Raw genomic sequence first — 17,769 nt, 5'->3', positions numbered from 1 at the left:
GTGCTGGCAGCATTGGGTCTATATTCTTACATGGTAGACATCAACAGGGGCTGAGACATAGCTATGCTTTAGATGGGATGCCTGCTATTCACTTTACCACCATATACCTTTGAAGTCGTCATGAGTCGTTATGTTTGCTATCTGGTTCTTCTGAGCATTGCAGCCTTTGCATCAGTGAGTTTGTTTCTTGATGCATGCCTGTTTAATGGAATCATCTTGAGAATGATAAAAAGCCTTGGTGTGCTTAGGCCATCATTCAGTTTTGTTCTGTTTTAAACCTTTTAGACTAGGAGTATTATCCTTTTATGATTTTAATTCATTCAAGGGAAGGGTGTACATTTTATGTCTGTAACTTAAATAAAAGAAGATTAGCATGAGAAATTAAGGTAACTTTGAGAAAAACTTCCAATAATTTAACATCCAAATAAGTACTGCTTTCTTAAAGTAATCACGCTGGTTTTTTCTAAAAGTGCTTTACTCAAAATGTATTTGGGGGGGAAAAAGGGGTGGTATATTTCTTTTGAATATTATCAGATGTCACATTTTTATCCTTAGAGATTAGATACATTTTAGTAATACCTGAAAAGTATATATAATTTGAGGAAAGCCTGGGTGGCTAGTGGGTTAAAGCCTCTGCCTTCAGCTCAGGTCATGATCCCAGAGAGCCTGCTTCCCCCTCTCTCTCTGCCTGCTGCTCTGCCTACTTGTGATCTCTCTCTGTCAAATAAATAAATAAAATCTTAAAAAAAAAAGAAAAGTATATGTAATTTTGAGAAGTAGTGTGTGTGTGTGTGTGTGTATATATATATATATATATATAATTTGAGAAAAGTATATATAATTTGAGAAGTATATATATAATATATATAATGTGATAAAGTTTATGAAGTAACAAGAAGTCAGGCAGCTCAATCTAATGGATGACAATCTGGATAAAGCCAGATTTTATCCAGCTTCACAGTAAATTTGAAGATTCGTTCAAAGTAAGTAGTTATCCAGGAAATAAGATGTTATAACTATAGGTTTATACCCATTAACCTTCAGCTTTAACTCTCCTTACTGAAAGAATAGAGTATAATGAATTAACAACAATAACAAAACAGTAAGAAGACAAAAGTAATGAAGAAAACTTTATAAGGGTGATGAAAACAGAGATAATGCCTAATTTATGCCTCAGGTTTCAAGGAATGCCTTTCAGGAATAATATACTTTGAACCAGATTGAAAGAAATTCAGTTGTGACTATTCTTTCCAGAAGAACCATGCATTGTTGTCAGAACCATATAAAGTTTGAAAAGCCATACTAATATGTCATAGGAAAGAGAAGGTTAGGTACATGTATTTGGACGCCACAACAGCGAAGTGATAAACTATATATAATTTATTTATAATATTTATAAAAATATATAAATACATATTTTTGCCCTCTCTGATTAAACCTTTCAATATCACAGTTGGCTTCTACATGAAGAAGTCCTTACCAAATTTCTTTTTTAAGATATTATTTATTTATTTGAGAGAGAGCAAGAGAGCACGAGGAGGGGCAGAGGGAGAAGCAGACTCCCCGCTGAGCAAGGAGCCAGCCCAATGTGGAGCTTGATCCCAGGACCCTGGGATTATGACCTGAGCTGAAGGCGGACGCTTAACTGACTGAGACACCTAGGCATCCCAAGAATTCCACTTTAAATAGGTATAAGTGCTTTTACTTTTCACAGTCCTTACCAAATTTATTATGAACAAGGTTTAGAGATGAAGCCAAAAGCAGAAGGTACAGTCTCCTTTTCTCAGTATATGACAGGATAGTTCCTTTAGGTCGAGGTCCCTTACCATTCCTGTTAGGTTGATGAAATGAATGAGCCAACTAAGGAAGCTCTAAGTATTTACCAGGTGACTGAACTCAAGAAAAGTCAGTTGTACTAATTGTGGGCTAAATTTGATAATCTCCCAAGTTCAAAATTTATTTTATTTATTAATTATCAGTTTTAAAGATTTTATTTTTAGTAGTCCCTACACCCAACATGGGGCTTGAACTCACAACCCTGAGATCAAGAGTTGCATATTCCACCAACTGAGTCAGCCAGGCGGCCCCCAATTTTATTTATTTTTTATTTATTTATTTATTTATTTTTTTAATTTGACAGAGAGAGTTCACAAGTAGGCAGAGAGGCAGTCAGAGAGAGAGGAGGAAGTAGGCTCCCTGCTGAGCAGAGAGCCTGATGCAGGGCTCGATCCCAGGACCCTGAGACCATGACGTGAGGTGAAAGCAGAGGCTTTACCCACTGAGCCACCCAGGCGCCCCCCCTCAAATTATTTTAAAACAGAAATGTGCTTTAGATGAGTTGTATGGTATATAAATTATATCTCAGTAAAGCTTCAATTAAAAAATGCAAATGAGATCCCATGGAGAAATTCTGCCACAAAAAGGGGTCATAAATATAGTGTTCAAGTGATGAAGAGCATTGGTGTGGGAAACAGAAGGAATTTTAAGTTATTCAAGGGAGGAAGAATTAGGCTGGCTTCCTAGTTAAAAAAAAAAAAAATTTGTGGACGCATTTAAAAAACACCACACACTTTCATTTTTTTATTGTTTCAGGAGGACAGTTGTGAAGCCAGTGCACTTTCGATTCAGTGGGGCTGAATGGGTGAGTAAGTGAGTGCAGGGTTTTTTGGTACATGCGGCAGATGAAAGACCAGAGTCAAACCCTGGCTGGGTTTGACTGTGACCTAGTTAGTGAATATAACCCTCTGAGCTTCAATTTCCTCATCTATGGCAAGGAATAATTGGCTTTTATCAGGGCAGATAAGTCTAAGTTCATTTCACTGAAGAGGTCACATAGCACCCAAAGTTAATCATTTTAAAAATGTAAATATCACTTGGCAGATACAAATCAAAACCACCATCGGTGAGAATGGCTAAAGTTAACAAGTCACAAAACAGCAGATGTTGGTGAGGATATGGAGAAAGGGGAACCCTCTTACACTGTAGGTGGGAATGCAGACTGATGCAGTTGCTCTGGAAAAGAGTATGAAAGTTCCTCAAAAAGTTAAAAATAGAATTACCCTACCACCCAGCAGTTGTACTGCTAGCTATTTATCCAAAGGATGCTAACAGTGATTTGAAGGGGCACATGCACTCCACTGTTTATAAGCAGCAATGTCCACAGTCGCCAAAATATGGAGAAATCAGATGTCCATCAAGAGATGAATGGATAAAGAAGATGTGTGTGTATATACATATTCTTACACACACACACACACACACACACACACACACACACACACAGGAATATTATTCAACCATGAAAAAGAATGAAATCTTGCCATTTGCAATGATGTGGGTGGAACTAGATGGTATTATGCTAAGTGAAATAGGTTAGTCAGAGAAAGACAAATACCATATGATTTCACTCGTAGGTAGAATTTAAGAACCAAAACATATGAATGTAGGGGAAGGGAAGGAAATATAAAATAAGATGAAAACAAAGGGAGACAAACCGTAGAGACTGTTAACTATAGGAATCTGAGAGTTGCTGGTGGGGGGAGGTGGGTAATTGGGTGATGGGCATTAAGGAGGGTACTTGATGGAATGAGCACTGGGTGTTCTATGCAACTGATGAATCACTAAATTCCACCCCTGAAACTAATAATGCAGCACATGTTAACTAATTTAAGTTTAAATATAAAATAAAAATAAATGTAAATGTCTTTTGTAAACCCTAAATCCCTTTACATATAAATGTCATTCCACTGCTTTAAATGTTTAAATGGCTTCTTCTTGCTGTATCAGTATCTATAAAAATCCTGAATGATGGATTCCTGCTGTGTCTTCACCTTGAGAACTTGTTGGTCTTCTTCCACCAAGTCTTTTTTTGTTGTTTTTTTTTTTAAGATTTTATTTATTTATTTGAAAGACAGAGATCACAAGTAGGCAGAAAGGCAGGCAGAGAGGAAGGGAAGCAGATTCCCTGCTGAGCAGAGAGCCCGATGCGGGGCTCAATCCCAGGACCCCGGGATCATGACCCGAGCCAAAGGCAGAGGCTCCAACCCACTGAGCCACCCAGGTGCCCCACCACCAAGTCTTTTTTTATGGGCTGTTCCTCTCTCTGGGGACTCTGTTCCTAGCTCTAGATAAGGTTGTCTCCTTCTCATCCTTGAGGACACTGTTTAAGTGTGGCTTCTAATAATGGCTTTAATCTCCCTCTATCTAAAACTCTCCCTTTTGACTTCCTCATAATCTTTATTTCAGTAGATCTTTGTTTTCTTTGTATTTCTTTTATTCCACCTCTTAGAACTATAAGTTCTATGAGCACAGGAACTACATATATGTTGATGTCACCATTATATCCCTGGTGACTATCTTAGTTTTAGGCATTCACTACATGTTTGTTGGTTGAATTAAGAACTCCACTTTGTTTTTTTGGTGTTTTTTTTTTTCTTTTTGTTCTTTGTTTTTAAAGATTTTATTTATTTGACAGGGAGAGAAAGAGAGAGAGAAAGAGCACAAGCAGGGGGAGTGGCAGGGAGAGGGAGGAGCAGGCTCCCCACTGAGCAAGGAGCCCCATGTGGGATCAAGACCTGAGATGAAGACAGGCTTAACGGACTGAGCCACCCAGGCTTCCCAAGAATTCCACTTTGTTTGTTTCTTTTTAAACAGTTTATTTATTTATTTGACAGAGATCACAAGTAGGCAGAGAGTCAGACAGAGAGAGGAAGGGAAGCAGGCTCCCGACCTAGCAGAGAGCCCAATACGGGGCTCGGCTCAATCCCAGGACCCTGGGATCATGACCCGAGCCTCAGGCAGAGGCTTTAACCCACTGAGCCACCCAGGCGCCCCCCAAGATTTCCACTTTGAATAGATATAAGTGCTTTTCCTTTTCAACACCTAGAAATTATGCAGACTCCTTCAGTAATGGCTATTAATCCCTTAAAGTTCTTTTATGTAGAAATAATATTTTTAAATGTGTATGAACAAACGTGTGTATGTCTGCTTTAAGACTTCATTTTTTATATCAGTTTTAGGTTCACAGTAAAATAAAGAAAAAGATATAGAGATTTACCCTTCATATATCCCCCAAACATGCATAGCTCTCCCATTATCAACACCCCCCACCCATCGATACATTTGTTATAATTGATGAACCTACATTGACAAATCATAATCACCCAAAGCTTGTGGTTTACATTAGGGTTCACTCGAGGTGTTGTACGTTCTGTGGTTTCAGAAAAATGTATAATGACATATATCCACCATTATAGTATCATACAGAGTAGTTTCACCGTCTTAACAAATGCCCTACTGAAAGAGTACATGCGAGGGACATGTAACACAGAATTGAGTCAGGAAAGGTTTTCCAGAGAAAGGGACATTTAGGGTAAAGGCTTAAAAGGAGCATAAGTTAATTTAAGGAGTCCAGGCTGAGGGTCTTTGAGAAGAAATGAGTTAAGTTTGGTGTTCATTAACATTCACTGCAAGGGAAGTATTGAAGTGAAATGAAGCTGGAGAGGTTAGGAAGTGCCAGATCAGGAAGGACTTTAAGCCACTTAAGAGATTTTACCTTTTCTCTAAGGCTATTGAGAAGCCATTGAAAGTTTGAGTTGGAAGATAACATATCAGGCCGGCCTTTTAAGAAAGTTCCCTTAGGCTGCAGTGGTGTGTAAATTGCTGTGGAGACCCACTAGTTGAGAGGGGAAACCCGGAGCAAGGAGTTCAGTTGTGAGATTGTGTTCCATACCTCTGGGAGGATTGTTTCTTTGCCACAGTGGTACTAAATCAACATGGAGAAAACTTCTAGATTTGAGTGTTAAGAGTTAAAACTGACAGTTCTTTTGTCTCTTGTTTAGGTCATGAGGTCGATGGTTAGTAGTATTGTGCTTTGAGATGAGATCCAAGAGAAGAAAGTAGGTTTCAAATTTTCTTGGGGAGGAGAGGGTAGTGGGAGAAATGGGAGCCAAGAGATGTGTTCAGTTGAAACTGTTCAGTTTGAAGTATCAGCATTTTTTATGTTTAGGTAGAAAAATTAAGTATACTTCTGACCATATAGATCTCAACCTCTGGAGAAGGGCTGGAAATGTAAATTAGGATGTATCAGCATGTAAATGAACATATGTTACGGATGCTTAGAATAATGCAGCAGTGCCTGGGAACAGTATCTTTTACATAATAAATGCTTAATACATTTATGTTGAATGCATGCATGACTGGAATCCATGAAGTTGTATTGAGTGAGAAGAGAGGCTTGACCCAGTATTCAGAGGAAATGAAACCATTTAAGGACAGGCTGAGTAAAGGAGCAGTTAGGGCACCTGGGTGGTTCACGGGGTTGAAGGTCTGACTCTTGATCTCAGCTCAGGTCTTGATCTCAGTTTAGGTCTTGATCTCAGGGTAGTGAGTTCAAGTCTTGTGTTCAGCTCCAAGCCCAGGAGCCTACCTTAAAAAAAAAAGGATCAGTCAGAGTTCTAGAAAGACAGAAGAGAGTGACAGCATGAACTCAAAGGGGAAAAAATTGTTTAAAATAAGAGCAAAAGGCCACCCACCAGTGCAAGGAGATGAAAAAGATAAGGACTGAACGGTGTTCCTCCGATTTAACCTCAAGGGTGCGGTTTACCTGCGGAAAAGAAAGGTAAAAATGGTTTGGGGGGATAGGATTAAAAACCCTATTATACAGTGTTCAGTAATAAGGAAATAGAAACTGTGAGTGAGGACAACTCTTCAGTTTGGTTGTGAAGGGCCCATGGGAGAGAGGATGGTAGCTGGACCAGAGATAATGATCAAGGTTTGGGTGTTGTGTCTTGTATTTTTAATGGGAATGTTTTGAACATGTTTGGTGCTCATTGTAGGGGATCAGGAGAGAGGAAGAGAATAAAGGTATAGGTGAGAGAGATGATATAGTAAAATTTATAAGTTACTTGCCTTGGGTGAGAGGACTACCTATTCTGTATGAGATAGGAAGAAGGTAATGTAAAGATAGGTAACTTTGCAGACATGTTTCTGCTGGTTTGTGTTAGAAAATTGAGAGAATTTTTATCTAATGATTTTTTCAAAATAACTAAAATAATACATGCTTATTTAAAATTATAGTTGACCTTTGATTAGTGTGGGGGTTAGGGATGCCAGCCCTCCAGTGCAGCTGAGAATCTGCTTATAACTCTTGACTTCTCAAAAACTACTGCTAGTCTGTTGTTGACAAGGAGCCTCACTAATAACATAGTCAACACAGATTTGTGTGTTGTATGTATTATATACTGTATTCTTAAAGTAAGCCAGAGAAAAGAAAATATTAAAATCATAAGGAAGAGATATGTTTATAACATTATACTGTATTTATAAAAAACAATCCTTTGTAAGTAGACCTGTGCTATTCAAGGGTTGACTGTATTATTATTAACTAAAGCCCATAGTTTACATTAGAATCCAATCCTTGTGTTATATATTTTATGGGTTTTGACAAGCACATAATTATATGTATCTACCATTACAGTATTTTATAGATTAGTTTCATTGCTCCAAAAATCCCCTCTGCCTTTTCATCCCTTTCTCCCTTTGTCTCCCTGAGTATGTAGCAATTACTGTTCTTTTTACTGCCTCCATATTTTTTCCTTTTCCAGAATGTCATATCTTGGAATCATATAGTATATAATATTTTCAGATTGGCTTCCTTCACTTAGTGACTGTTCTTTGAGGGCTGCTCTATTTCTTTTCATGGCTTAATACTTCATTTATTTTTATTGCTGAATAATATTCCTTTGCATGGCTGTATCATAGTTTATCCATTCATTTATTGAAAGATACCTTGAATGGTTCCACTTTTTGGCGATTTCAGATAAAAACATTTACTCTGTTTAGCTGCTGTAAACATTATGTGAAGGTTTTTGTATGGCCTTTAAGTTGTCAGTTCTTTTGAATAAATACCAAGGACTACTGGATCATATGGTAAAAATATGTTTAGCTTTGTAAGAAGCTGCCAAACTGCCTCCCACTGTGGCTGTACCATTTTGCATTCCAACCAACAATGAATTAGAGTTCTTGTTGCTCCATATCCTCACCAGCATTTGGTGTTGACAGTGTTTTGTACTTTCCATTCTAATAGTGTAGTGGTACCTTATTTGAATTTGCAATTCCTTAATGGCATATGATGTTGAGCATCTTTTCATTTTTGTGATCTGTATGTCTTTGTGAGGTGTTTGTTCAGATTCTTTGCCCATTTTCTTTTTTCTTTTTTTAAATTAAGTTCTACACCAAAGGTGGGGCTTGAACCCGGAACCCTGAGATTAAGAGTCACATGCTCTACCATCTGAGCCAGCCAGCCAGGTGCCCCCGTTTGCTCATTTTTTAATTGGGTTTATTTTGTTGTTCATTTTCAAGTTTTTTTGTGTTTATTTTATTTTATTTTATTTTATTTTTTAAATTTTGGGTTAAGAGTCCTTTTTCAGGTATTTGTTTTGTGAATATTTCGCCAAGTCTGTAGCTTGTCTTTTCATTCTTTTAACAATGACTTTTGCAGTGCAGAAGTTTTTTTAATTTAATTTTTAAAATTATTTTTTATTATTTTTTATTTTTTATTTTTTTAAAAGATTTTATTTATTTCTTTGTCAGAGAGAGAGAGGGAGAGAGAGCGAGCACAGGCAGACAGAATGGCAGGCAGAGGCAGAGGGAGAAGCAGGCTCCCCGACGAGCAAGGAGCCCGATATGGGACTCGATCCCAGGACGCTGGGATCATGACCCGAGCCAAAGGCAGCTGCTTAACCAACTGAGCCACCCAGGCATCCCTTTATTTTTTAATTTTTGAAGTTTTTAATTTTAATTAAGTCCAGCTTACCAATTTTTCTTTCATGGATTGCACTTTTGGTGGTGGACCTGAGAAATCATTGCCAAACCCAAGGTCACTTAGATTTTCTCTATTATACCTTCTAGTAGTTTTATAGTTTTGTGTTTTCCATTTAGAGCTATCCTTCATTTTGAGTTAATTTTTGTGATAGGTGTGAGGTCTGTGTCTAGATTCACTTTTTTGCATGTAGTATCCATTTTTTCCAGCACCATTTTTTTTTTAAAGATTTTATTTATTTATTTGACAGAGATCACAAGTAGGCAGAGAGGCAGGCAGAGAGAGAGGAGGAAGCAGGCTCCCTGCTGAGCAGAGAGCCCGATGTGGGACTCGATCCCAGGACGCTGGGATCATGACCTGAGCCAAAGGCAGAGGCTTTAACCCACTGAGCCACCCAGGTGCCCCCCAGCACCATTTTTAGAAGAGATAATCCTCCACTATATTGCCTTTGCTCCTTTGTCAAATATCAGTTTGATTATATTTGTATGGGCCTATTTCTGGGCCTTCTGGTATGTTCCATTGATCTATTTGTGTATTCTTTTACCTGTACCACACTGTCTTGATTACAGTAGCTTTATAGTGAGTCTTAAAGTTGAGTAGTGTTAGTCCTCCGACTTTTTTCTTCTCCTTGAAATATGTGTTGGCTGTTCAGGTTCTTTTCCTTTTCTTTTTTTCTTTCTAAGATTTTATTTATTTATTTTTGAGAGAGAGAGAGAGAGAAAGGGAGATGAGTGGGGGAGCGGGGCAAAGGAGAAGCGGTCTCCCCACTGAGCAAGAAGTTTGATGCGGGACTCTCCTTCTGGCCTACTGCACGTCACCAGTGTATCCTTAGAATGAGTCTGTACAGTCTCATCTGGTACCCAGGCTTTTGTGGCTGTTGCCTGGGGTTGCACCCCCATGGTTGCCTGGCTCTGGTGGCTGCAGGGCTTGTGTTTATGAGTCCCACAGGACTATAACAAACAATTTTTAACTGACTATAGCCCTGAGGGCTCAGTGCAGAGGGAGCAGATTAAAAAGCTCTGCTCTCAGTCTCCCTGAAAGATCTACTCTCATTCTTTAAAAGCTGCTGCCTGAAGGTCCAGCTTCTTATTAGTCTTCATCTAAATGCTGACTTAAGTCCTCCCATTTGGTTTTGTTGTTGTTGTTGTTATTTTTAAAGATTTTATTTATTTATTTGTCAGAGAGAGAGAGAGAGCGCGCGCACAAGCAGGCAGAGTGGCAGGCAGAGGCACAGGGAGAAGCAGGCTCCCCGCTGAGCATGGGCCCCCCCCCCCATGCCTGACTCTATCCCAGGACCCCAGTCTCATGACCTGACCTGAAGGCAGCCACTTAACTGACTGAACCACCCAGGCATCCCAGGTCCTCCCATTTGGGTCATTGACATGTGTTGGCACATCCTTAGTTACCGGGCACCATTAAGAACAAAGGTGGCTTTGGACAATCACAAAGATTTGAGAAACAGCCAGGACCTAGGACCTGGCTGAGCAGTAAGGTTTATCTACAGGAGACTACTGGGAGAGGTGGTTGTCTTATCCAGTACACAGAAACCAACAGAGTCGAGGAGAATGAAGAAACAGAGGAATATTTTCTGAACAAAAGAACAAGATAAAACTTGAGAAACAGAGATAAGTGATTTACTTGATAAAGTCTTAAAAATAATGGTCATAATGTCAGTCACTGAGGTCAGAAATCCTTTAGAATTAAAGGAGTGATAAAGAATTTTCCAGACAAGCAAAAATTGAAGGAGTTCATCACCACTAGACCAGCCTTAAAAGAAATGTTAAAGGGACTTTTTCAAGCTGAAACTAAAGCATGGTAATTACTAACAGGAAAACATGAGTGTATAAATCTCACTGGTAAAGTTAAATATATAGTTAAATTCAACATTCTCTAATATTGTAATGGTGGTGGGTAAATCACTTATAAATCTAGTATGAAGGTTAAAAGAGATAAGTAGTAAAAATAACAAGCTACAATAATTTCTTAACGGGTATACAAGGTAAAAAGATGTAAATTGTGCCATAGAAAACATAAAATGAGGGTGTGTGTAAAAATATAGAGCTTTAGTGAAAATTTAAGTTGTTATCAGCTTAAAATAGACTGTTGTAAATGTATCTTATATAAGCCTCATTGCAACTACAAAACTGAAACTTATAAGATACACAAAAGAGAAAGTGAAAGGAATCTAAGCACACACTAAATAAAATCATTGAATCATAAAGGAAGAGACAAAGGGAACAAGAAAAGAAGAAAGGAACTATAAAACAGCTAGAAAAATAGTTAACAAAATGGTAATAGTAAGTCCATATATATCAATAATGATTTTAGATATAAATGTACTAAATTTCTCCAGTCAAAAGACATAAAGTTGGTTAATGGATGAAAAGATAAGACCCAACTATATGCTGACTACAGGAGATATCTGCTTTAAGGACACACACAGACTGAAAGTTAAGAGATGTTAAAAGATACTCCATACAAATTGAAACCAAAAGAAAGCAGTGGTAGCTATACTTACATCAGACAAAATGGGCTTTAAGACAAATTCTCTAATAAGAACAAGGTCATTATAATGGTAATGTTGTCAGTCCAACATGATGTCAGTCCAACAAGATGATATAACTTTTGCAAATATTTATGCACCCAAAATAGGAGCTCTTAAATATATATAAAGTAAATAATAATAGGGAGAAATAGATGGCAACACAATAATGATAGGGGACTTCAGTACCCCACTTTCAATAGTGGATGGATCATTCAGACAGATATTCAGTAAGTAAACATTGGACTTCAAAGTATACGCTAGACCAGACGGACTTAACAGACATTTACACAGTGTTCCACTTGACAGCAGAATACCCATTCTTTTTAACATACACAGAATATCTCCAGGATAGATAATATGTTAGGTCACAAAACAAGACTTAATAAACTTAAGAAGACTAAAAGCATATCAAGCATCTTCTCTTTTCTTTTCTTTTTTAGATTTTATTTATTTATTTGACAGAGAAAGCAGGAGAGAGCATGAGCCATGGGGAGAGGCAGAGAGAGAGGGAGAAGCAGACTCCTCATTGAGCAGGGATCCCAAAACGGGGCTGGATCCAGAACCCCTGTGAGCCACCTAGGCGCCGCTCAAGCATCTTTTCTGACAACAATGGCATGAAAGTAAAAATCAATTACAAGGAAAAACGGAAAATTCAGAAGTATGTGGAGATTAAACAGCATTCTACTGAACAACCAATGGGTCAAAGAAGAAATCAGCATAGAGGGGCGCCTGGGTGGCTCAGTGGGTTAAAGCCTCTGCCTTCGGCTCGGGTCATGATCTCAGAGTCCTGGGATCGAGCCCCACATCGGGCTCTCTGCTCGGCAGGGAGCCTGCTTCCTCCTCTCTCTCTGCCTGCCTCTCTGCCTACTTGTGATCTCTGTCTGTCAAATAAATAAATAAAATCTTAAAAAAAAAAAAAAAAATCAGCATAGTATTGGAAGTCCTTGCCAGAGCAATTAGTAAAAAAAAAAGAAATCAAGGGGTGCCTGGATGGCTCAGTTGATTAAGTGTCTTACTCTTTTTTTTTTTTTAAGATTTTATTTATTTATTTGACAGAGATCACAAGTAGGCAGAGAAACAGGCAGAGAGAGGAGGAAGCAGGCTCCCTGCTGAGCAAAGAGCCCGATGCAGGGCTGGATCTGAGGACCCTGGGATCATGACCTGAGCCGAAGGCTTTAACCCACTGAGCCACCCAGGCGCCCCTAAGTGTCTTACTCTTGATCTCAGCTCAGGGTTTGATCGAAGGTTGTGAATTCAACCCCTCCATTGAGCCCCATGCTAGGCATGGAGCCTACTTAAAGAAAGAAAGAAACCAAAAGGCATCTAAATTGGAAATGAAGAAGTAAAATTATCACTGTTTGTGGATGATGTGATATATATAGAAACCCTAAAGTCTCTATCAAAAAACTAATAGAACTGGGACGCCTGGGTGGCTCAGTGGGTTAAAGCCTCTGCCTTCAGCTCAGGTCATGATCCCAGGGTCCTGGGATCGAGCCCCACATAGGGCTCTCTCTGCTCAATGGGGAGTCTGCTTCTCCTCTCTCTCTCTCTCTCTCTCTGCCTACTTGTGATCTTTGTCTGTCAAATAAATAAATAATAAAAAAGAATCTTAAAAAAAAAAAACTATTAGAACTAATGAACAAATTCAGTAAAGTTGCAGAATACAAATAGATGTACAAAAATCTGCATTTGTATGCACTAATGAACTGTCAGAAAATGGGAATTTTAAAAATCCCGTTTATAATTGTATCAAAAGAACAAAATACCTGGTAATAAGTTTAATCAGGGAGGTAAAACTGAAAACTGAGATATTGATGAAAGAAATTGAAGAAGATACAAATAAATGGAAAGATAGTCTGTTCTCATGGTTTGGAAGCATTAATATTGTTAAAATGTGCATACTGCCCAAAGTGATCTACAATTTTTCAGTTCAAGGCAGTCTGTATCAAAATTCCAATGACAGGGGTGCCTGGGTGGCTCAGTGGGCTAAAGCCTCTGCCTTCAGCTCAGGTCATGATCCCGGGGTCCTGGGATCAAGCCCCGCATCGGGCTCTCTGTTCATCAGGGAGCCTGCTTCCTCCCCTCTCTCTCTGCCTGCCTCTCTGCCTACTTGTGATCTCTGTCTGTGAAATAAATAAAATCTTAAAAAAAAAAAAATTCCAATGACATTTTTCACAGAAAAATGAGTATGAAAGAGTATGAGTAGAAAGAAAAAATCCTAAAATTAGTATGGAACTGCAAAATAACCCAAATAGTCTAAGCCATCTTTTTTTTTTTTTAAGATTTTATTTATTTTTGCAAGAGAGAGAGAAAGTGTATGCACACACAAGTAGGGGGAGGGGCAGATGGAAAAGCAGACTTCCCACTGAGCAGGGAGCCCTATGTGGGACTCAATCCCAGGACCCTGGGATCATGACCTTAGCTGAAGGCAGACATTTTAACCAGCTGAGCCACCTAGGTACCCTAGTCTAAGCAATCTTGACAAAGAACAAAACTGGAAATATCACACGGATTTTGGACCATAAGACAAAATTATAGTAATCAAAGCAGTATGGTATTGGGATAAAAACAGACACATTGATCAATGGAACAGAATAAATGGTCAATTAATTTACAACAAAGGAGCCAAGAATATACAATAGAAAAGGGATAGTGTTTTCAATAAGTGGTGATGGAGAGCACCTGGGTGGCTCAGTGGGTTAATAAGCCTCTGCCTTTGGCTCAGGTCATGATCTCAGGGTCCTGGGATCGAGTCCCACATTGGGCTCTCTGCTAGGCAAGGAGCCTGCATCCTCCTCCCTCTCTCTCTCTCTATGCTTGCCTCTCTGCCTGCTTGTGATATCTCTCTGTCAAATAAATAAAATCTTAAAATAAAATATATTAAAAAAGTGGTGATGGGAAAACTGGACCCCTGTCATATATCACCAGAATGAACTCAAAATTGATTATAGACTTTAATGTAAGACCTGAAACCACAAAACTCCTAGAAGAAAACACAAAGCATAAGCAATTTGGTACTAGTCTTGGCAATGATTTTTTAAAATTTTGACAGCAAAAACAAAGACGACAAAAGCAAAACTGAAGTGGAATTACATCAAACTAAAAACCTTTTTTTCCCCTTTATTTATTTAGTGAGAGAGAATGTGTATAGGAGTTGGGGTGGGGGTGGTGGAAGGGGAGAGGGAGGGAGGTAGAGGGAGAGAAAGAGAGAGAGAGAATCCCAAGCCGACTCCATGCAGAGCCTGATGCGGGGCTTGATCTCACAACGCTAAGATCATGACCTGTGTGAAAATCAAGAGCTTCTGTATAACAAAGGGAGTCATCAATAAAATGAATAGACAAGCTCTGAATGGGATAAAATATTTGCAAATCCTGTAGCTGATAAGTGGTTAATACCTAAAATATATAAACAATTCAAGTCAATAGGAAAAACATCTAATTAAAAATGGGCAGAGGAACTGAAAAGACATTTTTCAAAGAAGACATACAGGTGGCCAACATGGATATGGAAAGCTGATCAACATTATTAATCATCAGGGAAATGCAAATCAAAACCACAATGAGTAACACTTCACACCTGTTAAAATGACTGCTGTCAAAATGATAAGAAATACCAAGTGTTGGTGAGGATGTGGAGAAAAGGGAATCCTTGTACACTGTTGGTGGAAATGTAAATTGGTATAGACACTGGGGAAGACAGTAGGGATGTTCCTCAAGAAATTAAAAATAAGAGTTATATGTATCCCCATGTTCATAGCAGCATTATGTGCAATAGCCAAAACATGGAAACAACCTAAATGCCCATCAAAAGATAAATGAATAAACAAGATGTGGTGTATGTGTGTAACATACACACACACCCACACACACCCACAAAGATATTATTCAGCTATAAAAATAAATGAAATCCTGCCATTTGTGACAACATGCGACTTGAGGGCATTATGCTAAGTGAAATAAGACAGAGAAAGACAAAATACTGTATGACCCCACATACATGGAATCTAAAAAACCTGAACTCAGAGCAACAGATTGGAGTTGCCTGAGGCAGGAGGCAGGGGTAATAGGTATAGGGGGGTTGTGAAGGTAGTTGAAAGGTACAGTAGTCCCCCACCTTACCTGTGATAGATAAGTTCCAAGACCCCCAATGGATGCCTGGAATCATGGATAGTACTGTACCCTATATATACTGTTTTTTCTTAAATTTTTAAAATATTTTATATATATATTTTATAATATATATATTATTTTTTATAATTTATATATTTATATATGTATAAATATATTTATATATATATTTCTAATACATATATTACATACCTGTTTTTACTTTTATCAGTTAGGCACAGTAGGAGATTAACAACAACTGACAAGTAGAACAGTTATAACAATATACTATAATAGATGATCTTACTCTCCTATATTCCCCTTTTTATTATTATTATTTTTTTTTAAGATTTTATTTATTTGAGAGAGAGTGCACAAGCAGGGGGAGTGGTAGAGGGAGAGGGAGAAGCAGGCTCTCCACTGAGCAGGGAGCTTGATGTGAGGCTCCATCCTGGCTGCCCGGATCATGACTCAAGCCAAACCCACCCAAGCACCCCTCCCCTTCTTATTCTTGTGATGTTATGAGCTGGTCAGGTGCTTTACATGATGAGATGAAGTGGAGTGACACAGGCATTGTGACGTAGCCCTAGGCTTCTATTGACTTTCTGATGATACAGCAGAAGGAAGATTACCTGCTCCCGGATGGAAGTTTACCATAGGTAACTGAAACTGGTTAAAGGAGACACGAGGATACTTCTGTACAAACTTGGAGTTAGAAGATAATTAAGTTCTGGGGATGTAATGTACTGCATGGTGACTATAGTTAATACTGTATTTTATATTTGAAATTGTTGAGAGTGTGATCTTAAATAAAACTGAAAAGTAATCAGATGAGAATAGACTGAACAGAGGGTAGGGTGGTAAGAATAGGAAACATTTGGGAGACATTAATAATTGGAATCGGTGGAAAAGAGAAACAGTAATAGTATCAGGACCTGATACTAAACATTGTTCTTCCCTTTAACAATAACACTCCTGAAATGTATTACGACTAAAATAAATCAATTTTGGTCATTTGTTAGATTAATTAAAGTGATATTTTTAGTGTCCTTTTTTCTTTTAAGCTAAAATGAGTTATAAGACTTTTATTTGTCCTTACTTTGTCTTTTAATTTTTTTATTCTGTAATTTTTTATAGTATTTTAGCACACACACACACACAAGCATATGCACACATGCAGATACCATTTTTACTGAATATTTACTCAGTACCTTCTTTCAGTATGATACCACTCTTGAAACTTATCCTGTGTTCTATTTTTTTTTTTTTTTTAAGATTTTGTTTATTTGAAAGAGCATGGGCAGAGGGAGAAGCAAACTCCCCAATGAGCAGGGAGGCTGACTGAGCATGGAGCCCAAGTTGGGGCTCAGTCCCAGGACTGAGATCATGACCTCACGGCAGACGCTTAACTGACTGAGCCACCCAGGTGCCCCAACTTATCCTGTGTTCTAAACATCAGGTTAGGCTTGATGTCATTCTTTGAGGAGCTTACAGTGGGAATTTCAGAGATTGTGGTATTCCCTGTTGGCCACTTAACAGGAGGGGAATTTTGCTTTGGGCTCTGGGAAGAATTTTCATCCTTACCAAGAAACAGATACATGATGAGAAAGTCTTTTTGCTCTTGCCCTTTCCTTTTTTTTTTTTAAGATTTTATTTATTTATTTGACAGAGAGGGAACACAAGCAGGGGGAGTGGGAGAGGGAGAAGCAGTGGGAGAGGGAGAACACAAGCAGTGGGAGAGGGAGCAGGGAGCCCCATGTGAGGCCCATGACCTGACCCTAAAGCAGATGGTTTAATGACTGAACCACCCAGGTGCCCCTGCCCTTTGGTTTTTGTTTTGGATACTGGAGTGAGAAATGATGTCTGAAGCTGAAACTTGTGACCGAGAGGCTGTAAGCCTTTGCACCAAAGCCGGTAGATGGAGGAACAGCAGAAAAGTGTGGTCACTTCAGAGACTCTTTAAACATTCACTTACCATATGATCTAGCAATCCTATACCTCTAAGCAATTTCATCGTAATTTATATCAGAAGAGAGAGACTTAGAAGGCTTGAGTATCTCTTGTCTTGACTATCAACAAAGACTGTGTATGTTTTGACTTTAAAATTTAAATATTTACATGCCTCGTTTTGCTGGTGCCAATATATGAGAATCTGAAATAAACTGTAATTCAGTGATTTATTTTCTCTTAACAGACTCACAGCTGTAGTTCTTTAAACATTTTCTTTGGTGGTTTTATAATATGACTTAATTTTTTTTAGACTTCATACAGCTTCTCAAAATACTCTTACGTAAAG

The 17,769-nt window shown here is 38.4% G+C and overlaps 1 protein-coding gene across 17 annotated transcripts in view; it reads left to right on the top strand.

The window, feature by feature from the left end:
• Positions 1 to 17,769, top strand: part of CSNK1G1 (casein kinase 1 gamma 1) — a 193,981-nt gene that overhangs the window by 59,829 nt on the left and 116,383 nt on the right. For 11 of the 17 annotated variants that reach the window (XR_007128513.1, XR_007128515.1, XR_007128514.1 and 8 more), the window contains exon 2: positions 2,593 to 2,641. The exons of 4 other annotated variants lie outside the window; for them this stretch is intronic. The gene's annotated coding sequence lies outside the window, so the exon portion shown is untranslated. Of the gene's footprint in view, positions 1 to 2,592; positions 2,646 to 16,110; positions 16,133 to 17,769 lie in introns of those variants that run through there. 2 more of the 17 variants (XM_047735795.1, XM_047735797.1) reach the window with 2 other exon arrangements.

This window comes from Lutra lutra, chromosome 7 (assembly GCF_902655055.1).
Source record: "Lutra lutra chromosome 7, mLutLut1.2, whole genome shotgun sequence".
Taxonomy (NCBI): Eukaryota; Metazoa; Chordata; class Mammalia; order Carnivora; family Mustelidae; genus Lutra; species Lutra lutra.
Note: the sequence above shows the minus strand (reverse complement) of the source record. Positions and strands in the feature narration are given on the sequence as shown.